This window comes from Nycticebus coucang, chromosome 3 (assembly GCF_027406575.1).
Source record: "Nycticebus coucang isolate mNycCou1 chromosome 3, mNycCou1.pri, whole genome shotgun sequence".
Lineage (NCBI taxonomy): Eukaryota > Metazoa > Chordata > Mammalia > Primates > Lorisidae > Nycticebus > Nycticebus coucang.
Genome location: NC_069782.1, coordinates 35,903,255 through 35,929,501, shown reverse-complemented (window position 1 = coordinate 35,929,501; position 26,247 = coordinate 35,903,255). Strand labels below are relative to the sequence as shown.

General features: G+C 36.2%; 1 protein-coding gene across 2 annotated transcripts in view; it reads right to left on the bottom strand.

The window, feature by feature from the left end:
• Positions 1 to 26,247, bottom strand: part of MGAT4C (MGAT4 family member C) — an 801,801-nt gene that overhangs the window by 94,596 nt on the left and 680,958 nt on the right. The window contains exon 1 of one of the 2 annotated variants that reach the window (XM_053584424.1): positions 23,107 to 23,217. The exons of the other annotated variant lie outside the window; for it this stretch is intronic. The gene's annotated coding sequence lies outside the window, so the exon portion shown is untranslated. Of the gene's footprint in view, positions 1 to 23,106; positions 23,218 to 26,247 lie in introns of those variants that run through there. 2 annotated transcript variants of the gene reach the window in all.

Genomic DNA, 26,247 nt, shown 5'->3' with positions numbered 1-26,247 from the left:
ATAAACTCAGATATTTCCTTCGAAATTCTTGATTTTTTTTCTTATTATCTGTGTTTTTATCCTCACCACTCAATCAGGAGTTCTTTAAAAGTTTTTTTCCACATAAATGAAGAGAAATGAAGTACTTACAAACAATGATACGATAAAAAAGGCAAATATGGTTGTGAGTGTATAAAACATATATGTACATGTATTTCTATCTATATCTTGATATCTCGTTTTCTATCGAGTCACACAGAGACAATCCACACACATGCATTCTTTTGTTTTTCTCATCTAATACATTTTGAACAGCAAAGCAAAAGACAGATGGAAAGATGTTTGGATCAGTATCGATGGATTTGTTAGATGGGTGAGTAGACAAGTAGGTAAATGTGGGGGGAGAGAGGAAGAAAGAAAGGGAAGAGATAAAAGGGAGGCAGAGAGAGAAATTTACAAGTTCAATAAGAGAAATATAGAACTGATGATAATCAAAAAATAACGATACCAATATTTCTACCCCTTTTGTCTTATGATAATTAATTTCTGAGAATTGCATAGTTTATCCAGTCTTCCCCAAGTAGGTTTCTTCTTGGAGGAGAATAATTTCTGAGAGTCCTTTATCTCTATCTAAGGGCTCACCTTGTTAATATTCATGGAATTACAACATTGGAACATCTGAGAGAAGTAGGAGTTATATTTCCTTTCCCTTATATATATATAAGGCATAGTTCAAAACAAGTCCATAGGAGAAGATTAAAAAAATTAGTCATTCCGTTTTGATGACTCTAAAAAATTTTAGGAGACGTAAAAGGGACTTGCATTGAGCATTCTTACAATCAATGACAATAGTGATTTCTTCACAAAAGTATAGATCATTGTACAACATACAGACTCCAAGTATTTATTGATTATGGCATAGTGCTCAGTAATGGAAACGTATAAACGAACATTCTCAATAGATAAATTTTCTAATGAAGTTCTTGAGATTAATGCAAATGATTGTAGCTCATTTGAAAATATTTTTGTAGAATTGAAATTTTGGTGCAACCTTTTCATATAAAGAAGAAGCATATATTTCATTGTGAGAATAAAATACATTTTCTCAAAGTATAATTTGACAGAGAATTTCGAACTCTTATTTCAATTATTTGTTTCCTTTTAAAAACATGAAAGGAGGAGCTAATTTTGGGCATTTTGGCATAGTTACCTCATATGTCCACTCAGTTCACACTTTCCCCTCATCCTCCAGGGTGGAGGTCAGAATAGACCTAGAGCTACATTCTGGACTCTATCATTTAATTCAGCAAGAGACAAAAGGTGGATTTCTTATTAATGGACATCAGTTATTTTGATTTTAAAGTTTAATTTGGCATTTAATTTTTTAATATCTAAATATTTTTAGTGTTTCTTACAGAAAAGTTTTAGATTCGATATCAAGGCTCTTTTATTTTTCCTTTGCAGACTGAAGAACACCCAAAGGAAGTTGTATAGGGTTAGTATCAATCCACCAGGCCTTAGCCTGATCACCTGGTTATACCTATTGCTTCAACCTTTTTTCTGCCAACCTTGCCTGTAGCAAAACAGTAAGGTATGATTTTAACAGTTCTCTATTTATTTATTTATTTATTTATTTTTATTAAATCATAGCTGTGTACATTAGGTATGATCATGGGGCACCATACACTTGGTTCATAGATTGTTTGACACATTTTCATCACACTAGTTAATATAGCTTTTGTAGCATCTTAACAGTTCTCTTAAAGACTGACTTTCTCAAAGTGATTTCCCAATTGACATGAAGGCATCACAGTGAAGTCCTAAGGGCACTAGTTCTCAGATTTTTCCACTCCAGCATACTGGAAAAAACAGCATACAATTCTCTCAGTAACAGCAGTAAAGCAAGGATATTCGAAGTGATGAGTAGCTCCCCTGAAAGGCGAGGTTTGTAAAACCTTGAGGAAAATCTCACATGATGCTCTAACCACTTTTAATTATAGAAGCTATTTTTTTAAATACAAAGAAGCACTTGAACTCATTTTATTGACATCTTAGTTTAATTCCATCTCTAAATTAGTCCTAGATGATAGTAGGGCTCAGATGGAAGACTCCACAAAACAGAAGAGATTCATTAAGGAAAATATGAGGTAGAAAGGCATTGTTATCTTGGAGAAGAGGAGATGAGATTGTTGTTGTTACTGTGGTGGGAATAGGTCGATTGCCCTGGCCGAAAGTAGCAGCATTTGAATTTGGATATATCGTCAAATCCTCTCAAAGAAGTGGTACTTAGTTAATTTTTTTTCAAATTTATCAGAATAAATGAATTCATTCAAAGGAATAAAAGAGTACAGAAAACAACCTTACTTTCTCTTAAGAGTTATAAAGAACCCAAGAGATTTTTCTCTCCTCTTACTCCAATTCAGAGTTCTGTCTAGGTACAACCCACATCAAAGTGGGTTGGCATACTGAAAGTTCACGCATCAGACTCAAATGCTGGATGAAGAGCAAAAGGCCAGGGTTAAACTATAACTCAGGAACGTTCAGAAGTCTCCTTATCTAACAGTCATCATTAAATATCACTGTATATAGTATGCTTTTGTATGATAGGAGGCTGGTATAAGAGTTAGTTATATTTTCGATAAGAAAAGTGAGACTTTCCTTTGGAAAAACAATGTGGTTATAAAAATACACAGAAATGCGTGCGGCATGCACACACACACGTACACACACACAGAGTGCCATGAATTCAACAGGTATCAAGAGAATCCAACTAGATTTTCAAGTCTACTGCAACAATGGCAGGAGGTTAGGGTTATATATTCTAGGAGGCATGGAGAAAAAGAAAGAGGGTTTAATTAACTGAGAAGATGTCATATTCAAATTAATGTGTTACCTTATAAAACTAGCTTGCCAGTGTGAGTATGATTAAAAACACAGTTATTGTTTTCTATTATTAGAAAATATTTTAGAGTAACAAACTCAAAATATTTAATTTTTGGAATAGGTTATGCTATAAATATGGAAATCTCTGTTTTCTTTTTTAAAAAGACTACATATCAAGGCTCTACATAATCCGAATGTTTTATAAACATTTAAAGCAAAAGGCCAGGTGTGGGGCTCATGCCTGTAATCCCAGCACTTTGGGAGTCTAAGGCAGTGGATTTCCTGAGCTCAGGAATTTGAAACCAGCCTGAGCAAGAGTGAGAGAGTGATAACTCATCTCAAGAAAGAAAGAAAGAAAAGAAAAAAGAAGGAAGGAAGGAAAGAAAGAAGGAAAGAAGGAAAGGAAGAAAGTTAGGAAGAAAGGAAGAAAGAAAGAAAAGACAGAAAGAAAAGGCAGAAAGAAAAGAAAGAACAAACGAACCTGTAGTCCCACCTACTTGGGAGGCTGTGGCAAGGGAGAGTGTGAAGTTGTGAGCTATGATGACACAGGGTGACAAAGTGAGACACTGTCTCAAAAACAAAATAAAATATAAAACAAAATAATGAAAAATATATAAAGCAAATGACATTTAGCTGATGTGAATATAAATTGCCATTGTTTCCCTGTGTTCCAAAGGAATATGAACAGAGGGAATGCGCAGTTTGATGTAAAATAGTTTTAAAATTCCATAGCTGAGAAAACATACTTAGTTATTGTGGAGCAGAAAGGACAGTAGTAATAAATAGTCTACAATGAAGTTCCTGAATAATGCATTGTGTTCATAAACAACCCTGGCAGCCTAAAGACATTAAGAAACAATAATGAGTTGGTTTTAATTGTCATTGATTTGTTGCTATGGTGACATTTTGGGACAATGGAAGTTAGCATAGTCAGAGTGATTTTAATTTGAGAGTCTGAAATTTAAATCAGAGATAAACCTTCATTGTAGAGAAATTAGGGATCTTATTTCAATCTCTATAGATGCTGTTTATTATACTATTACATCTATTTTGATAGATTTAGTTTTTGTTCTCAAAATTTTACAGGTTCACCATGAATTAATTCTGGAATAGTCAAAGAATAATGTTCATCTAGCACAACAGATAAGGCTAGAGAAATGTCTAATACAGCTTTTGTATCATAGAATAGAAAAACTTTATTACGAGAATTGAACGCAGTCTCCAAGTGACATCTCAGTGACATTTACCACTACTGCTGTGAATGCATCTTGTACGTTGAGGCCCTGTGCAGTTGCTCAGTTACAGAAAGGACCAAAGCGAACATGCTGATTTGTAAAAGAGAAAAGGAAAAAAAAAAAAAGTGGTGTAAACAAACAAAACCAACTCTCTGGAAACATGCCCTTGTCGTAATAAAACATAACATTGTCGATTGTGACAGGCTATAGATCCTAGCTCATGAGATGAGGAACGGGGGTAGACAGCTGAAATGCGTGTTTAAAGTCTTCATTAAAAATGTCTACAATTGTGGGTGGCGCCTGTGGCTCAAAGGAGTAGGGCGCCGGCCCCATATGCCAGAGGTGGCGGGTTCAAACCCAACCCTGGCCAAAACTGCAAAAAAAAAGTCTACAATTGTGAAGCCTCCGTGCCAGTAGAGAATGGAGACATTATATAGCTCATTATGGTTTGTGCAGTGTACTGTCTAGAGACCCTTTGCCCAGTGGGAGCCCTTAATAGCAGAATCCTTGACAGGGAATTTTCTGCAGGCAGAGTATTTCTGTTGGAAACACTGTGAGTTGTGCATAGACACTTTATGAGAACCTCTTTCAGAGGTGCCACGAAGTGGACCTCAGCGCAGGATAATCAAAAGAGCACTGAGAACCAGAATATGGTATTTCTAATTCTGGCAATGCTATTAAACAAGCAATATGAACTTAGATTGGCCTCAATTTCCTCATTTGCAAAGCAAAGCCTTCAGATTACAACATCTCTGAGGTCTTTTCACCTTGAAAATCCAGTGATTCATTTCACCATTGCCGTGTCTTTGTTTTCCCAGAAGGATGATTCCTTTGACTAACTGAAAATAAGGTAAAAGTTTACACTGAAAGAGGAATGGTCGGAAAGAACTTATTTCTATTATTACATTTCTTTGGAGATAATCTGAAGCATTTCTTCTCTGTCAAATGTGAGACTTTCTTAAAGGAAATTTAGTACACAAACATACCAACCACATTTAGACTTCTTTAGGGAAAAGAGAAAATAAACCCAGCATAGTTGTAAGTAATAAATAGCAAACTGTAAGCATCAGTACAAAATTATTAAACACAAAGCTGAATATTAAGTATCAACTATTAAAATTATGTGATATGGGAGGCGGAGCAAGATGGCAGCCAAGTAACAGCTTCCTTGCATCTGGGCACCCTGAGTCTGGGGATATAGGACTCCAGTCATCTCTGGCTGGTAGGATCTGCCTATCATCACCCCTGAGAGGATACAGGGAGTCAGTGAGAGACTTCTGGACCCCAAGAGGAGGACTAAAAGAGTGGAAAACTGGCAAGTGGTTGTGTGTGTTCAATCCGTCTAAACCCGCCCGCAACTGTAAGTTCAGTAGCAGCGAGACTGCAAACCAGAAAGGCCTTACCTGTGAACTGTTTTGGTGTCTTTGGACTTGGTACTCAGCTGAACAGCCTTGGGGAGAGCCTGAGCGGGAGTGCGGAGAACTTTGGCCTTTGTCTAGGGCCCCAGTCTGAGCCGCTGAGCCAGACGGAACTAATAGTGTTTGGCTCTGGGTCACAGGCAGACATTGTGAGTGATCTGCCCCGGCAAGCTCCGCCCTCAGGGTCGCAGAGCTGGAATCGGGTGGGAGCTGGTAACCCAGGGACCAAGTAGCCTAAGGGCAGGGTCTGAGCCGCCTTGCAGCCCTAACCCTTGGGGGCAGAGGGAGACCAGTTTTGACACACAGGGTAAGTGGATAGCCACTTCAGCAGTGATTCCAGTGACAAGCACTTCCCTGAGAAAGCTTCTGCTCAGTAAGTGAACAAGTTCAAAGTGCCTTTTAAGTGGGCTGAAGAGAGATTTAGGGTGTCTACCTGCTGGGGTTTGAGAAACTAGCAGCCTCCAGTCGTATCAGAACTGTGATTAACATCTCATACCCCAGAAGACCACGTGTTGCCCAGACAATATTCAATAACATATACATACTGCTTTGTTTTTGGTTGTGTTTTTTTTTTTTTTTTTTTGGTTTGGTTGTTTTTTTTGTTTATTTTGATGTTGTGGATTGTTGTTTTGTTTTTTAAGTTCAACCTTTCCCATACAGATCCTTTTTCTTTCTCAATTTTCTAGTTTAATTATAATTTCCCATTGCTGCCTATTTCAATAATTAGAATTTCATTTTTGTTAGTGTTTCTACCGCTATTATTTGGTTTTTCCAGCCAATTTTATCCCGTAAAGTTTTCTGTTTGCTTGTTTTGGTTTGATTTATAGCATTTTTGTCTTTCCTCTCTACTTGGTGGAGGTGGGGTACTGTGTCTGATCAGGTTAGCAAAGAGCTACTGACCTCAAGGGAACCACCCAACTGGGCACCCCCAGAAGGTGTTTTTTTTTTTTAAGGTTGTATCAAAGTACCCTACTGTACACCTATATTGCTCTGTCTCCCTCTATCTGTGCCTCTCTTCTTTTTGTCAATATTCCTTTTACCCACCCCCTCTCCTTTCTCTATTTTTCTTTTTTTTTTTTTCTTATCACTTGGTCCTCCTTTCTTTCATCCCTTTTTTGCTCTTAAACCTTCTCACCCTTCTGGTCCTGTAACCCTTAGTCCACAGGCACGAGGACTTAAAGAGCAAGAGGAAGTGAAAGGAAAATTAGGGCAAGGAAACAGATAAAAGAAATCACCCATGAGGAAGAATCAGGAGAAAACTCCAGGCAACATGAAGAACCAGTCCAGAACAACCCCACCAAAGGACCATGAGGTAGCTACTGCAGAGGATTCCACCTATACAGAAATGTTAGGAATGACAGAAAGGGAATTTAGAATACACATGTTGAAAACAATGAAAGAAATGATGGAAACAATGAAGGAAACTGCTAATAAAGTGGAAAATAACCAAAAGGAAATCCAAAAGCAGAATCAAATCAGAGATGAACGATATGAAGAATATAAAAAGGATATAGCAGAGCTGAAGGAAATGAAACAGTCGATCAGGGAACTCAAAGATGCAATGGAAAGTATCAGCAACAGGTTAGACCATGCAGAAGAAAGAATTTCAGAGGTAGAAGACAAAGTTTTTGAGATAACTCAGATAGTAAAAGAGGCAGAAAAGAAGAGAGAGAAAGCAGAACGTTCACTGTCAGAATTTTGGGACTTTATGAAGCGTTCCAACATACGAGTTATAGGAATTCCAGAAGGGGAAGAAGAATGCCCCAGAGGAATGGAAGCCATACTAGACAATATTATAAAAGAAAATTTCCCAAATATCACCAAAGATTCTGACACACTGCTTTCAGAGGGCTATCGGACCCCAGGTCGCCTCAACTCTAACCGAGCTTCTCTAAGACACATTGTGATGAACCTGTCCAAAGTCAAGACAAAAAAAAAGATTCTGCAAGCTGCCAGGAGTAAGCGCCAGTTGACCTACAGGGGCAAATCCATCAGATTGACCGCAGACTTCTCTAATGAAACTTTCCAAGCAAGAAGACAATGGTCATCTACCTTTAATCTATTAAACAGAACAATTTTCAGCCCAGAATTCCGTACCCTGCTAAGCTAAGCTTCAAAATTGACGGAGAAATCAAATCATTTACGGATATACAAACACTGAGGAAATTCGCCACAACAAGACCAGCTCTACAGGAAATACTTCAACCTGTTCTGCACACTGACCACCACAATGGATCAGCAGCAAAGTAAGAACTCAGAAATTAAAGGACAGAACCAAACCTCCACACTGATGCAAAAGATAAAACTAAGCAATGGACTCTCACAAAATAAGACGAATAGAATACTACCACACTTATCAATTATCTCAATAAATGTTAATGGCTTGAATTCCCCACTGAAGAGACATAGATTGGTTGACTGGATTACAAAACACAAGCCATCCATGTGCTGTCTGCAAGAAACACACCTGGCTTCAAAAGACAAATTAAAGCTCCGAGTCAAGGGTTGGAAGACAATTTTTCAGGCAAATGGAATTCAGAAGAAAAGAGGAGTTGCAATCTTATTTCCAGATACATGTGGATTTAAAGCAACTAAAGTCAAAAAAGACAAAGATGGTCACTTTAGATTGGTCACGGGAAAAATACAACAGGAAGACATTTCAATTCTAAATATCTATGCACCCAATTTAAATGCTCCCAGATTCTTGAAACAGACCTTACTCAGTCTGAGCAATATGATATCTGATAATACCATAATAACAGGGGACCTTAACACTCCTCTTACAGAGCTGGACAGACCCTCTAAACAGAAATTAAACAAGGATATAAGAGACTTAAATGAGACCCTAGAACAACTGTGCTTGATAGATGCATATAGAACACTCCATCCCAAAGATAAAGAATATACATTCTTCTCATCACCCCATGGAATACTCTCCAAAATTGATCATATCCTGGGACACAAAACAAATATCAACAGAATCAAAAGAATTGAAATTTTACCTTGTATCTTCTCAGACCATAAGGCACTAAAGGTGGAACTCAACTCTAACAAAAATGCTTGACCCCACCCAAAGGCATGGAAACTAAACAATCTTCTGTTGAATAACAGATGGGTGAAGGAAGAAATAAAACAGGAAATCATTAACTTCCTTGAACATAATAACAATGAAGACACAAGCTACCAAAACCTGTGGGATACTGCAAAAGCAGTTTTGAGAGGAAAATTTATCACTTTAGTTGCCTACATTCGAAAAACAGAAAGGGCACATCAACAATCTCACAAGAGATCTTATGGAATTGGAAAAAGAAGAACAATCTAAGCCTAAACTCAGAAGAAGAAAAGAAATCTCGAAAATCAAATCAGAGATCAATGAAATTGAAAACAAAAGAATCATTCAGAAAATTAATGAAACAAGGAGTTGGTGTTTTGAAAAAATAAATAAAATAGATAAACCATTGGCCAGACTAACAAGGAATAGAAAAGTAAAATCTCTAGTAACCTCAATCAGAAATAATAAAGGGGATATAACAACTGATCCCACAGAGATACAAGAGATCATCTCTGAATACTACCAGAAACTCTATGCCCAGAAATTTGACAATGTGAAAGAAATGGATCAATATTTGGAATCACACCCTCTCCCTAGACTCAGCCAGGAAGAAATAGAGCTCCTGAACAGACCAATTTCAAGCACTGAGATCAAAGAAACAATAAAAAATCTTCCAACCAAAAAATGCCCTGAATTCTATCAAACCTTCACTCCTGAATTCTATCAAACCTTCAAGGAAGAGCTTATTCCTCTATTGCAGAAATTATTCCAAAAAATTGAGGAAGAACGAATCTTCCCCAACACATTCTATGAAGCAAACATCACCCTGATACCAAAACCAGGAAAAGACCCAAATAAAAAGGAGAATTTCAGACCAATCTCACTCATGAACATAGACGCAAAAATTCTCAACAAAATCCTAGCCAATAGATTACAGCTTATCATCAAAAAAGTCATTCATCATGATCAAGTAGGCTTCATCCCAGGGATGCAAGGCTGGTTTAACATACGCAAGTCTATAAACGTTATCCACCATATTAACAGAGGCAAAAATAAAGATCACATGATCCTCTCAATAGATGCAGAAAAAGCATTTGATAAAATCCAGCATCCTTTTCTAATTAGAACACTGAAGAGTACAGGAATAGGTCGCACATTTCTAAAACTGATTGAAGCTATCTATGACAAACCCACAGCCAATATTTTACTGAATGGAGTAAAACTCAAAGCTTTTCCTCTTAGAACTGGAAACAGACAAGGTTGTCCTCTGTCACCTTTACTATTCAACGTAGTGCTGGAAGTTCTAGCCAGTACAATTAGGCAAGACAAGGAAATAAAGGGAATCCAAATGGGAGCAGAGGAGGTCAAACTCTCCCTCTTTGCTGACGACATGATCTTATACTTAGAGAACCCCAAAGACTCAACCACAAGACTCCTAGAAGTCATCAAAAAATACAGTAATGTTTCAGGATATAAAATCAATGTCCACAAGTCAGTAGCCTTTGTGTACACCAATAACAGTCAAGATGACAAGCTAATTAAGGACACAACTCCCTTCACCATAGTCTCAAAGAAAATGAAATACCTAGGAATATACCTAACGAAGGAGGTGAAGGACCTCTATAAAGAAAACTATGAAATCCTCAGAAAGGAAATAGCAGAGGATATTAACAAAGGGAAGAACATACCATGCTCATGGATGGGAAGAATGAACATTGTTAAAATGTCTATACTTCCCAAAGCAACCTACCTATTCAATGCCATTCCTATCAAAATACCAACATCGTACTTTCAAGATTTGGAAAAAATGATTCTGCGTTTTGTATGGAACCGGAAAAAACCCCGTATAGCTAAGGCAGTTCTCTGTAACAAAAATAAAGCTGGGGGCATCAGCATACCAGATTTTAGTCTGTACTACAAAGCCATAGTGCTCAAGACAGCATGGTACTGGCACAAAAACAGAGACATAGACACTTGGAATCGAATTGAAAACCAAGAAATGAAACTAACATTTTACAACCACCTAATCTTCAATAAACCAAACAAGAACATACCTTGGGGTAAAGACCTCCTATTCAATAAATGGTGTTGGGAGAACTGGATGTCTACATGTAAAAGACTGAAACTGGACCCACACCTTTCCCCACTCACAAAAATTGATTCAAGATGGATAAAGGACTTAAACTTAAGGCATGAAACAATAAAAATCCTGCAAGAAAGCATAGGAAAAACACTGGAAGATACTGGCCTGAGGAAAGACTTCATGAAGAAGACTGCCATGGCAATTGCAACAACAACAAAAATAAACAAATGGGACTTCATTAAACTGAAAAGCTTCTGTACAGCTAAGGAGACAATAACCAAAGCAAAGAGACAACCTACACAATGGGAAAGGATATTTGCATATTTTCAATCAGACAAAAGCTTGATAACCAGGATCTATAGAGAACTCAAATTAATCCACATGAAAAAAGCCAACAATCCCGTATATCAATGGGCAAGAGACATGAATAGAACTTTCTCTAAAGATGACAGATGAATGGCTAACAAACGCATGAAAAAATGTTCATCATCTCTATATATTAGAGAAATGCAAATCAAAACAACCCTGAGATATCATCTAACCCCAGTGAGAATGGCCCACATCACAAAATCTCAAAACTGCAGATGCTGGCATGGATGTGGAGAGAAGGGAACACTTTTACACTGCTGGTGGGACTGCAAACTAGTACAACCTTTCTGGAAGGAAGTATAGAGAAACCTCAAAGCACTCAAGCTAGACCTCCCATTTGATCCTGCAATCCCATTACTGGGCATCTACCCAGAAGGAAAGAAATCCTTTTATCATAAGGACACTTGTACTAGACTGTTTATTGCAGCTCAATTTACAATCGCCAAAATGTGGAAACAGCCTAAATGCCCACCAACCCAGGAATGGATTAACAAGCTGTGGTATATGCATACCATGGAATACTACTCAGCCATTAAAAAAAATGGAGACTTTACATCCTTCGTATTAACCTGGATGGACGTGGAAGACATTATTCTTAGTAAAGCATCACAAGAATGGAGAAGCATGAATCCTATGTACTCAATTTTGATATGAGGACAATTAATGACAATTATGGTTATGGGGGGGAAACAGAAAGAGGGAAGGAGGGAGGGGGGTGGGGCCTTGGTGTGTGTCACACTTTATGGGGGCAAGACATGATTGCAAGAGGGACTTTACCTAACAATTGCAATCAGTGTAACCTGGCTTATTGTACCCTCAATGAATCCCCAACAATAAAAAAAAAAAAAATTATGTGATATGTCTTTAAAAATCTTCTTGCCACAAAATACCTTTCTTTTTTATTATAAAAATTAGCAGTGTGGGATAATCAGGAAATATTTGACAAATCCAAGGTTATTTTGGATCTCTCAATAGCAAAATAATTCTAATATATTTTATTGATTTATACTCTCATGCTGTTTTGCATACTAATCTTTTTCCAAAAGTATAATTTACATTTAGGGAATCTTTTTCCAAAAGAATGATTTACATCAAGGAAATCAATGCCACTGGTAAATATAAAGATTTTTTTCCTAAAAGAATATAACATATTTATATTTCCGTAATCATACATGATCTATAATTGTTTATTTCAACCAAAACTCAATTTCAATCGACCCAAATGAACTCAAATTCTCCTTCCCAAGCAGGCTTTTCCTTATGTCTCCTTTAATGCACCATTACCGATCTGACCTGGTCAGAAGCTCCATGTCATCATCTCTTTTTACTTCATTGCCATCCGGTGAGTTGAAAACCCAAAGTCCATTTTAGCTCATGTACGTCTTTTAAATGTGTCTTCCATCCTTAATTTATAGGGTCACAAACTTATTTTGGACATTTGTACTTTCTCATCTGAACTAATTAAGGCCTTTACTAACTGATCTCTTTGCACTGAACTGGACTTTCTCCAAGGGATGCTCAAAACTGCTGCCAGAGTGAGTAATTCAAAATATAAAATGATTCCAGTTTGGCTTAAACATGCTTAATGATGTATTATCACCTGCAGGATGAGATTCAATTTTGTTGCACTGAGCACATCTTTACGTTCGAGACAGGGTCTGTCCCTCCTCTAACACCTCTGCTCCATTACCTTTTCTTCCTTTTCCTCACAATTATCTGCACTCCATTCACAATAACCCAGGAATCATCTTCATCAGCTAGGAGCACAAAAATATCACAGCAATACAATTGAGGATGGACTGTCCTGGTTAACAATGACCTTTAGTGGTTAGGACAGAAAGGACTCAGAGACAGAGTCAATTGCGCCTGTGTCACATCCTGAATAAAGAGACCCTGGTATGACACCATCACGTCATTTTCCGAGTCTTCCTGTCTCATTATCTGATTCTTACTTTACTTTCATGTTCAGAAACTTACTCAGTAACTTCTCTCGATAGTAAGGTATGAGCAACATGAATCTAGAGAACTTCAGTTTACAAGTTTCAGAAAGAGGAGGAATAGTTTCACATCCGTCTAGAATTGATGACTTCCCAGAATAATAGGGAGAAAGTTCACTACCTTAGGGGAAATTCTACCCATGTTGGACAGAGATACGGCATATCCATAGACCCAGAAACACAAAAAGGGGAAAGGGAAATATCTCAAGTATAGAAGCTTAAACAGTTAGAAACTGGCTAGGAAAAGGAATAAACTTTTTTTTTGTTTTTCCAGTGGTTAAGAAATGCCTCCCTGAAGAAGCTAAGCTGGAGCAGATCCCTAAGAGAAGTGCTCATGTGTCATGAGGATATCTGCAGTGGATGGATTTTACTCAGAATGAAAAGTAAGTGTTCATGCTTGAGACAGAATAATATTGGAGTATTTAAAGGATGTTGTTAACACCACAGAAACCTGAGTAGAATAGGTCAGAGAAAGGAAGATAGCAGGCGAGGCAGCCAGAAGCGACAGAATTCTGGGTCTGATAGACCTTGTGTAAAACTTTGGATTTTGTTCTAAATCTATCAGAGCTTTCAGAAATATGTAAGCAAAGAAGAAATGTAATTGGGCTTATTAAAAATATTACCCAATTATTCTGATTATTACCCAATTATTCAGGTTCTAAGGGAGTGTAAAAGTGTTCAATATCTAGTAAGGGGTGCTGCTCTCACGTTGCTCTCTTTAAGGAGCTACCAATTCTCACATGTATTCGTCAATGTGAAATTTAGAATATACAACCAAAAATGAACAATGAAGCAAACCCCAAACTCACAAACACCCAGCAATTGCTTATAATTGTATTCATTTTTATGTTAATTGCAAAATAATAGATTTATGTATGATTGTGTTTTTCCTTTTAGAACAATTATCTGTTGCTCCTGGTGTTCAGGTCTTATAATGACAATTACATATAATGTATAGTTCACACAAATACAATTTTAATTTTCCTAATTCCTTTACACTCATATTAGTATACATTTTGAATTATTCTCATTTCAGTTTTTATTTTTTTGCTGCTATGAAAGAACCTTTGATTTATGTATCTTGTGTTCAATACATTCTAATGCTAATATACTATTTCCAGCATTTGATTAATTTATTTGATAAATATAACATAATATAGTTTGTAGGATACATTTATCTCTAATTCATTGAATTTATGCATTTGTTTTTGTCTTTTATGACAGAAAATCTTCAAATTATAGCCAGCATTGGAGCAACTGTTCACGGTATCATCGTTTGCTCTCATTTTCATTGAGGGGAAGTTTAGGTTTTAACCATTTTATATAATGTTGCTGCTGGTTTCTAATGAATACTTGTTCATGTCAAAGATGATGTTAAAGGAGGTTTAAGAACACTCCAATTCCTCTCTTTTAGTTATTTTAAAATACACTCTAATGTATGGATGATTCTAGTTACATTGTTGTGCTTTCAAATATTGTTGGTTCATTCTGTACTATTTAACTATATTTTTGTTAAATGCGTAAGGTGATGGATACCCAAACTGATGCAATTAGTTCACATTGTATACCTGTATTGAAACATCACACGTACTCTATAAAGATAGAAAACTATTGTGTACCCATGATATTCAAAAATAAAAAAGTTATAAAATAGATTTAGTACTAATATATACAAATCAAAGTTCAGTCATCTTTGGAGAAAAGAGAAGACAAAAACAACAAAATTGTAAATGGAAAATTCTAAATTCAGTACAAAATTCTCAAACAGATAGTTTAATATAAGTAACATGTTATGTGAAATATATTTAAACTCATCCCTTTTCACCTTTTGTGTATACATTTTTAAGGAAGTGTTGAAAAATTCCTGTAAAGCTTTTAGTTTGATTGCATTTTTGCTAAAGAGTACCCTTTACCGTATTTACATTTTTTAATACATCACAATTTTATCTGTAGCCAAGTATGTAATCTGTTTTTATGTATGTTCCATAGGCGTACATTGTAAAACTGAACAGCATATGAACACATGCATGCACACGTATGTTAGGTAAGAATGTTCTATTATTATCACAATTGTTTGTATCTTTCCCTATACCTACCAGCTGGATGGTCACTTTTCAAGAATGTGTTTTAAAAATTTCTACTAAGTTTGTTGATTTACTAGTTTTACTATATATTTCTAAAAGTGTTTTGTGATAGATACTTCTTGCCCTACTGATCAACTGAGTCCGACTATTAATGAAATTATCCACCTTTTTCCTTGTTAAGCTTTTGTACTTAAATGAAATCTAATTTCAAATTACTTTAAGAGTTTTTATCACACTTTTTGCTTATCACTTAACTTTAAATCATTTTTTGCCATTTTGTTTTAGATATGTTTCTCCTTAGCAAATTGTGCATGTATTTATTTAGTTAAAACTCAGTTGCTCTGTGTTTGAACAGTGTATTATTCAACCCATTCTTTTTTGTAAGTGATATAATTGATCTAATTCCTTTGATAACATGTATTTGTTCCTATGTTTTAAAATGTACTGTAAACATTATTATTATTATTATTTATTTCCTAGGAAAATATTAGCTGATTGATAAAGTTATCTAAAGTTCTACTTATCTGTATAAATATTATTGCTCACAACCTTTCTCATCTATTTAGGATTAACCAAAATTGTTAATAGTTTCCTTTCTCATCACTATTTCTCATATGTAATATATCCCACCTTGAGATATTTTCCAATTTAACTTTTATTTGAGGAGGGCACATCTTTACTGATTGGTTGATTGATTGATTCATTGATTTTTTTTTTTTTTTTTGGTGCAGTTTTTGGCCGGGGCCAGGTTTGAACCTGTCACCTCCAGTATATCAGGCCAGTGCCCTACTACTTCGAGCCACAGATGCCATCCAATTTTTTTTATTTTTTAATAAATTATAAACACATAGATCATGTATACATTTATGCATTGATGGGATACAATGAGCTGATTTCATATAATTAGGAATGCTTACATCACACTGGTTAATATGTACCTCATCTCATTTACTTAATTATTGTGTTAAGACATTTATACTCTATACTAATAGACCCAACATGTACCCTTGCATTATGCACCCTGGTGGGATGTGATCCGACCATTCACCCTCCCTCAATCTGACCTCCTCCCTTCCCTCCATAACCCCTCCTCCCTCCTTCATCTTGGGCCACAGTTGGGATCTATTCTTCATATGAAAGTGTAAATTGGTTTCCTAACAGTACCCAGTACATTGGATACTTTTTCTTCCATTCTTGAGATACTTTACTAAGTAAGGTGTGTTCCAGCTCCATCCATGTAAACATAAAAGAGGTAAAGTCTTCATCTTTTCTAAGGCTGCATAATATTCCATGGTAGACAGATACCACAATTTATTAATCCATTCATGGGTCGATGGGCACTTGGACTTCTTCCATGACTTGGTTATTATGGATTGAGCTACAATGAACAATCTGTTGCAAATATCTTTGTTATAAAGTGATTTTTGGTCTTTTGGATATATACCTAGTAGAGGAATAGCATGATCAAACAGCAAATCTACTTTTAGATCCCTGAGTATTCACCATACTTCTTTCCAAAAGGTGTTCCCTTTCCTCCACGTCCATGCTAAGTTTAAACCTTTTATCCAGTGAAAGTCAATTTTTGTTAATGGTGAAAGGTGTGCGTCCAGTTTCAGTCTTCTACAAGTTGCCAGCCTGTTCTCCCAGCACCATTTGTTCAACAGGGAATCTTTCCCCCAGTTTATGTTTTTGATGGGCTTATCAAAGATCAAATGACGAGAAGTGTCTGGGTTCATCTATTGGTTCACAATTGTATTCCATACATCTACCTCTCTACTTTTGTGCCAATACCATGCTGTTTTGATCACTATAGATTAATAGTATAGTTTGAAGTCTGGTAGCATGATTCCTCCTGATTTTTTTAATTTCTGAGTAATGTCTTGGCTATTAGAGGTTTTCTCTGGTTCCGTATAAAATGAAGTACTATTTTTTCCAGATCTTTAAAGTATGATGGTGGTGCTTTGATAGGGTTGAATTATATTTGTAAATTGCTTTTGTAATTTGTAATATAGACATTTTTACAGCGTTGATTATTCATAGCCATGAGCATGGTATGTTTTTCCATTTGTGAACATCTTCAGCTGTTTCTTTTCTCAGAGTTTCATAATTCTCTTTATAGAGATATTTCATATCCTTTTTAAGGTAAATTCCAAAATATTTCATTTTCTTTGGCTGAACTATAAAGGGAATAGAGTCCTCGACTGTTTTTTCAGCTTGACTATTATTGGTATATATAAAAGCTGCTGATTTGTGAGTATTGATTTTGTATCCTAAGACGCTACTGTATTGCTTGATCACTTTTAAGAGTTTTGTGGTTGAGTACCTAGGGTTTTCCAGTTATAATATCGTATCATCTGCAAAGAGTGAAAGTTTGATCTCCACTGACCCCTATTTATATATCTTGATCACCTTCTCTTGCCTGATTTCAATGGCTAAGACTTCCATTACAATGTTAAAAAGCAGTGGAGACAATGGGCAACCTTGCCTGGTTCCTGATCTGAGTGGAAATGTTTTCAATTTTACTCCATTCAATATGATATTGGCTATGGCTTTGCTGTAGGTGGCCTCTGTCAGTTTAAAGAAAGTCCCTTCTATCCCTATTTTCTTAAGTGTTCTGATCATGAAAGAATACTGGATATTGTCAAAAGCCTTTTCTGCATCTCTTGAGAGTATTATATGGTCTATGTTTTTGAGTTTGTCTATGTGATGTATTAATATTTATAGATTTATGTATATTGAACCAATCTGAGACCCTGGGATAAAATCCACTTGGTCATGATGTATAATTTTTTTGATGTGTTGCTGGATTCTTTTTTGCTAAGATCTTATTGAATATTTTTGCATCTTTGTTCATTAAATATATTGGTCTATAGTTTTCTTTTCTTGTTGGGTCTTTTCCTGGTTTGGGGATCAGGGTGATATTTTCTTCACAGAAGTGTTGGGAAGTATTCCTTCTTTTTTGATGTTTTGGAAAAGGTTAAGTAATATAGGCACTAGTTCCTCTTTAAAGGTTTGGTAGAATTCTGATGAAGCCATCTAGTCCTGGACTCTTCTTTTTTGGGAGATTTTGTATACTTGATTCTATTTCAGTACTTGATATAGATCTATTCATCATTTCCAATTCTTTCTGATTAAGTCTAGGAAGTTGGCATGCTTCCAAGTATTGGTCAATTTCTTTCAGATTTTCATATTTATGAGAATAAAGTTTTTTGTAGTGTTCATTAAGGAATTTTTGAATTCCTGAGGTGTCTGTTGTTATTTAACCTTTGTAATTTCTGATTGATAGTATAGGCTTTAATTTTCTGTTTTTGGTTAGGTTGGCCAAAGGTTTATCAATTTTGTTGAATTTTTCACAGAATCACCTTTTTGATTCATCGATCTTTTGAATACTTATTTTGTTTTTGATTTCATTTAATTCTGCTCTAATTTTAGTTATTTCTTTTCTTCTGCTGTGTTTGGGGTTGAATGTTCTTCTTTTTCCAGTTGCTTAAGATGTCCCATTAAATTATTGACTTCCTCTCTTTCTGTTCTCTTGAGGAAGGCTTGCAACCCTATAAAGTTCCCTGTTAGCACTGCCTTTGCAGTATCCCCCAGGTTCTGATAATTCATGTCTTCATTATTGTTTTGTTCCAAAAATTTGGCAATGTCCTTCTTAATCTCATATATGACCCAGCTATCATTCAACATAAGGTTATTTAGTTTCCAAGTCTTTGTATGAGTATGCAGATACTTGTTTTTGGTAAGTTCAATTTTTATTGTGTGATGATTTGAGAAAATACAAGGAATAATTTCTATACTTTTAAATGTGCTGAGGTTAGATTTGCGGCCTAAGATGTGATCAATTTTGGAGAATGTTCCATGGGCTGATGAGAAGAATGTGTATTCAGTTTTGTTAGGATGAACTGTTCTGTAGATGTCTGTTAAATTGAACTATCGTATGGTAAAGTTTAAGTCCAAAATTTCTTTGCTTAGTTTCTTATTGGAGGATCTATCCAACACTGCCAAAGGGGTGTTAAAATCTCCAATTATTATGATGCTGGAAGACATTAAATTGCTCATGTCTGGTAGGGTCTTCCTTATAAATTGAGGAACATTCAGGTTGGGCACAAAAATGTTAATAATTGGCATCTCATCATGTTCAGTGTTTCTCTTAACAAATATGAAATGACCATCCTTGTCTTTCCTTACTTTTGTTGGTTTAAAGCCTAGTGTATCTGCAAATAAAATTGCCACCCTTGCTTTTTTCTAATTTCTCTTTGCCTGGATTACAGATGCCCATCCCTTCACCCTGAGTCTATATTTACCCTTTAAGGTAAGATAAGATTCTTGTATGCAGAAGATATCTGGCCTGAGTTTTGTATCCAGTCAGCCAATCTCTGCCTCTTAAAAGGACAGTTTAAGCCATTTATATTAATTGAGAGTATTGATAAGCCTGGTAGTATTTTGGGTGTCAAGCTTTCCAAAAAGTCCAGTGGACATTTTGAATGTTTTCACCATGGTGGAAATTGGGTTTTGGTCAAAAATTTCAGAGTGAGTCTACTTTGGTGGTAGAGCTTTGTGCTGGTCATTATGGAAGATGGGTCTGAGGATATTCCAAACAGCTGATTTGGTTATGGCAAATTTCTTCAGTGTGTGTATGCCATTAAAGTATTTAACTTTTCCATCGAAAGTGAAGCTCAGTTTAGCTGGATACAGGATCCTGGGCTGAAAATTGTTTTGTTTTAGGAGATTGAAGGTCGATGACCATCCTCTTCTGGCTTGAAAAGTTTCAGAAGAGATATCTATAGTTATTCTAATATTCTTCCCCTTTTAGGTTATGATTTTCTTACATCTGTCTGCTTGCAGGATTTTCTTCTTCATATTAACTTTGGTGAAGCTAATTACAATGGGTCTAGAAGATGCTTTATTTGAGTTGTCATGTTGGGGTTCTGAAACTGTCTACGATCTGAATTTCAGTATCTCTTGCCATTCTTGGGAAGTTTTCCTCAATTATATCTTGGAGTAGAGTATCTGTGCCTTTACGACCATCCTCTTGTCCTTCAGGGATTCCTATAAGGCGAATGCTTGCTCTTTTGGAGTGGTCCCACAATTCTCTCAGGGAATAATCCATTTTTGCTCTCCACTTCTCTTCCTCTTTGAGCATTTGGGAGCATTCAAAAGCTTTGTCTTCAATGTCAGAGATCCTTTCTTCTGCCTGCTCCATTCTGTTACTGAGGGATTCTACTGTATTTCTCAGATCTTTGAGAGCGGCAAGTTCTTGCCTCAATGTGTCAAAATCTTTGGTGATATTGTCTTTGAATTCGTTGAATTCTTGGGACAACTTTTGTATTGCTCCTTGAATTGCTATTTCCATCTTTGCCTCCATTCTGTTAATCTTATTTGCAATCCAAATTCTGAATTCGATTTCTGACATCTCCACCATTTGTATATGAATGGAATCTTCTGTTGTGTCTCCTTTGTCATTCTTTGGGGGAGTTGATCTACTCTGACTATTCATGTTGCCAGAGTTTTTCTACTGATTCCACCCCATGATTATTTTTCACCTTTTGGCTAGAGAAGTGAGCAAGGTGAAATTAACTGAGAGCTCCTGGAGTTATAATTAACCAGCCATTTACCAAAGAACTTGGACTGGTGTCTGTGGCTTTTCCCTTAACAAAGATCACATTCAGAACTACAGCCTGAAACTCTAGGGGCCTTCTTGGTGTGGTGGGGTTAGAGGGCACTGACCAGTATTCAGCTAGTCTCTGTCCAATCCTAGTGAATCAGTGGCCTTGGGCTGAAATCTCAGCTGTGGACATATATAAGCAACAGAGACACCCCGCCCCCAACAAGCCACAATTGGTATGGGAGAATCTTACACTCCCACAACAACATAACCAGGGGTACAACTTTGGTGGGTCCCTAGGTTATCGGCCCAGGTCATGAGTTCCAAACCAATTGTCCCGGTCAACACAAACACTGATCTAGTGGGAGATTTCAAAAGGTCTTCAGACCCACTGGCAGCTCAATTTGACCCTAGTGGTAGGGACTGTGGAACCATCACCACTGTCAGGGGCAGAGCTGCCACTGTTGGGGGTGGTGCCACTGGAGCTGGTGGGGAGCTGGAGGGCATTGCCACCAGAGAGCACATATTTAAATAGTTATCACAAAAGAGACTCAAGAGTGATATACTTTCTGAATTCATTTGGGTCATATTGTGCCAAATATTAGCCCTGAAATGTGAATGTTATATTGACTTAGGTACATACTAGTTTTGCACCCATTTTCTCTTGTATTTCTATAAATAGTGTTCACTCCTTTCTAATATTTTTATATTGTGATGAAAATTCCAATATGAATCTGTTTTCTCAGAGTAACACATTTATTTCAAGGCTAGAAAGTCCTTGCTAACCTTGTAGACCTCTAAACAATAACCTACTTAGAATCTTTTTTGAAAACCCAAAACTACAAAAGTATTTGGACTTTTCCTCTATATCTCTTAGTCAGATCACACTGTCAGATCATACTTTTTGAAAAAATGTGGTTAGGAGAAGGAATAATGAGCATTTGCTGGGGCTGCCTTCTGAGATTTTTTCCCAAAGTCTAAATTTTAAAATCCTAATAGGCAAAACCAATTGTTTCATTTACCATTTAAGAATAATAATCCATAAGAAAGTACAATAAATTTGATAATTTTTTGCATCAATGTGTATGAAATATTAAACATATACTTCTTGCTTTTTCTTATTAAATGTCACATAAAGGATCAAACAAAATAAGCAAAAAATAAAATATTTTAAAAACTAAATGGAAAAAAAAATTTTAAATAAATTTAAATGCCCAGGCAAGGAATATTCTAATTCTTCGTGCTTCAATAGACATATTTCATAAGAATAGAATGTTGCCTCAGATATTTAAAACTGGATTTATTAGGAAGGAAAAACAAAAGCATTAGCTTTGAATAAAAGCTACTCCAAAGATTGGGTAAATGAGGCAGAAACACAAAACATCAATGAGTAATTGTCAAATTTTCTTAACATTAATATAGTGATGGGTAGTTAACTATTTACTCCCCTCTGGCCTCAGATATTAACATTGCCGTGGGAAACCGTAGCATATTTTTGTTTTATATGTAGCATGAATGCATTATGATATCACTCTGCAAATGCAAAAGGAAGAGAGACTAAAATGGCTAATCAGGCAGGAGGAAGTTTGGCACAACTGACAGTGTCTAGAGAATATTACTCACTGGTTTGAAATGGCCGAAGGGCTTAGGCAAATGATAAACAAGAAACTCAGAGAAATACTGACAGATTGAAAGTCACAGCTTTACAACAACCTTTTCTTATTTTATGCTCTTCCATTGAAAAGTGACTTAAATATAGAGTTGCAGGAGGAATAAAATCATGTTCTTTCACACAAAGGTATCCTTCTGGGTAACTCTCAAGTCTATGGAGAGCCCTTGAAGTATATCATAACATCTCTGTGCCACCACAGGAGCTTCACATAACCTGCGAGTATCTGCCTCTAGCATTCACCAGACAGACACAGACATTATTAGAGGGAAGCTAGACTTCCCTTTATCTAATAACAGGTCCCCTGAGACAATCGCAGAAGCAGTAAGGCATGTTCACTAGTGTCACAGGATGAACTAAAAATTGTGATTCATTTTCTTTTTTTAACTCCATCTTCTGTAGCAAGAACTGAGTATTATATTTTTCTTTGCTGCCCTAAAGTAACCCTTGGCCCCTCAGTCTTCTCTGATATATGACAGCATAAAAATATCCACAAAAATGTCAAGTGACCTTTGCTTCTTTCATTGCAGATCATAATTCTCATAGGTAACTACACAATCATGTTATGGTCAAATGAAAATTAGTAATTGTAAGATACCAGAAAAAAATTTAAAAATGGCTATTTGAAGCAGGGACAGTGGCTCACATCTGTAAATTCCAGCAGCTCACAGGCTGAGGTGGAAGGATTGCCTTAACCCTGAAGTTCAAGGCTACAGAGAGCTATGATCATACCAGTACACTCCAGCTTGTCCAGTTGACATGTTAAAACATACATAACATTATTCCGTGCTCCATTACCAACATGTTTGATTGGGTAATAACATATGTGCAGCTTGGAAGCACCCGAAAGAAGAATGGAAATAAATTATCATTACCTATTCTTTTAATTATAGTAAAACTGAGGCCCAGAGTGTTTATGTCATTTAGTTTCCAAGGTAACTAGTATAATTAGTAATCAAAATACTGAAAAAAAAAGAATGCTAACATATTATATTATTAATACTGGGAATTTAACACACATCGAAAGCATGTGTGCCTCAGGGAAATTTTAGCACTAGACTTAAGTGCTAAAAGTTTAAGATTCCAGTTAGCTTTGTTTTTTGTTAATTTTTTTTTTAAATTCTGACAGTTCTGTCTCTTAATTTTAGCCTTAACCATTAATCTGAGGAGTTGAGACCTATCTCTTAAGGGCCTGCAGGGTGTAGGCATCTAAAAAGTTATGTCAAGAACATATGATTTAGGAGGCATACGATTGTTCATTTAGCTCAACATTTAAAGTTATCCTTCCAATCACCTTCTCAACCTCTTTGAAATTTCATCTCTATCCATGCTTTTATCTGCCATATAATGTCAGAAAGAAATGAGTATGTCCTTTCAGAGCTAACCCTGATCTCTCCTCTACTCACCTTCAAAGCCCCACTTTCTCTCTCTCTATATATATATTTTTTCTTTTATGAGACAGAGCCTTGAGCTGTCGCCCTGGGTACAGTGCTGTGGCATCACAGCTCACAGCAAACTCCAACTCCTGGGCTCAAGTGATTCTCCTGATCAGCCTCCCAAGTAGCTGGGACTACAGGCACCCACCATAACCGCTGGCTATATTTTGGTTGCAGTCATCATTGTTGTTTGGCAGGCCCCGGCTGGATTCTAACCCACCAGGTCAGGTGTATGTGGCTGGCGCCTTAGCAGCTTGAGACACCGGTGCCGACCCCCCACTTTCTCTATTATTAAATCTTTTAAATCTCATCAGTATGGTCCTTTCTACTCTTTCCACTCTGTCATCATATTGCTAAAGTCATCACATTTTTTCAAATCTTCATTTGACTTCCATGTTTCTGCACTGTAACACTTTCTCTCTTTACCCAGGATTCTGTTTAAGTCATGGGCAGCATGTTTTCAGAATCCCCTTACAATGTGACTGATTCTTGAAGTTTCCCATGGACAATCTTTACTCAGTACCCATGCTTCTGTATCTCTGAAATGCTCTACAGTTAAGCACATGGGAAAATGCAGATCTATTTAACATTCTCATGACCCCTCCTTAATTATTTGGAGTTTAATACATGAAATCATTTTGCTATAAATCATAAATTATACACCCAGCCCTTAATAGGAAGGGACCTACAGTGTGTTGGCAATATCTATTAATGGACATTGCATGATTTGTAGAGCAAATGATTCTTGATGTAAGGGGCTGTATTGAGTGCCTTGAGTCCAAACTTCTAGTAGTATTGTATACTGTTGAATTTCCATTTTCTTCTTAAATTACTCCTCTGTCCATCTCCAGAGCACTACTGTCTTCTTGATGTTCCCATTGTTCTAGTACCCCTTTCTAAATTATTTTCCTGACTTCTCTCTTTTCTCTGCCATTTCATTGTGACTGGCAAAGGGTTTTAATTTTTTCCCTGCTGTACTTACATTAGCTAAGAACTGCATTCCTATTGCTATCTGTATGTTGCATTCAGCAGCATCTACATGTTAATGATATCTATAAGTATCTATATTTATTGCATATATATGTGTCTATATCTTTATTTAATAGTTACAATTTAAACTCCATTAGGATATCTACAGTATAGTCCAAACTGGCCTTGATTCTCTGTAGAAAGTACCACGAATGTTCAAACTTAATTCACCAAGACCACTACTGCTAATTACATGTATGTAATTTATTTCCTGAATTAATGTAGTATTTATTTTTAAATTTAATAATAACTATTTTAATAGGTAATACATTCATATGCCTTAACATTTAAAAAGTAAAACAAATGATATCAAGAAAAATTTTCCTGAATAAATTTCCTGAATGGTGGTATATGTATACCACGGAATATTATTCAGCTATAAAAAGATGAAGACTTTACATGTTTTGTATTAACCCAGATAGAGTTGAAGAACATTCTCTATAGTAAAGTACCACAAGAATGGAAAAGCAAGTATGCAGTGTATTCAATACGAACTAATACATGCCCACACAAGAGAAAAACTCAATTTCATTTAAATTGGGGGAATGGGAGGACGGGGGATTCATGTCTCTCACCTAATGGGCACAGTTTAAGAGTATATAACACACCTCCTGGGTTGAGGGGCACTTGCTTTTCTTAAGATTTCTTTTTCTCTTTTCGATTTATTTTATTTTATTTTATTTGCAGTTTTTGGCCAGGGCTGGGTTTGAACCCACCACCACCAGCATATGGGGCCGGCCCTCTACTCCTTTGAGCCACAGGCGCCGCCCTCTCTTTTCAAGAGAGACATGAGAGAGAAAATTCTCTCTATATAAAAATCTCTATTATTGAGATTTTTTATTTCTGACTTATGCTGTTCTTCTGTATCCTCTATTTTTTTTTAAACAGCTGATTTAAAAAGTATAGTTTTCTCCGGCTATTTATTAGTCTTTTCTCTTTATAATAAAGTCATAGGGAATTTGACTAAGACACACCTATAACCCTCGTGTCTCACTCCTTCTCTAGAGTGGATTCTTCTACATAAATTTTCCAAAATATCTTAAGGTTGGTTCTCAGTATTCACAATCACCTGTCTGGAATGCTGATTTCCCAGTCTTCTCAGACTTATTCCTGATCTTTGTGATATCTTGGATTTAATTCATTTTTTCCTACTTTCCTCAATCTATGTATGTTATCCATGCATTGGAGGATCATATCTCCATGTTACCTCAGGATCATTTATTCATGGAGCATATATCCTTGTACCAGCCCTTATACCAAACTGGCCTTTCTTCCAAGTTCAAGTATATTAAATAATCTCTAGTTGACATGGCTGCATAGAATCTTGATCTTAGAATTTCAATAGACTAAATTTCTTTGTCCTCAAATCAATCCTGACTCACAGTATTACTATAAATAGTGTCACAGT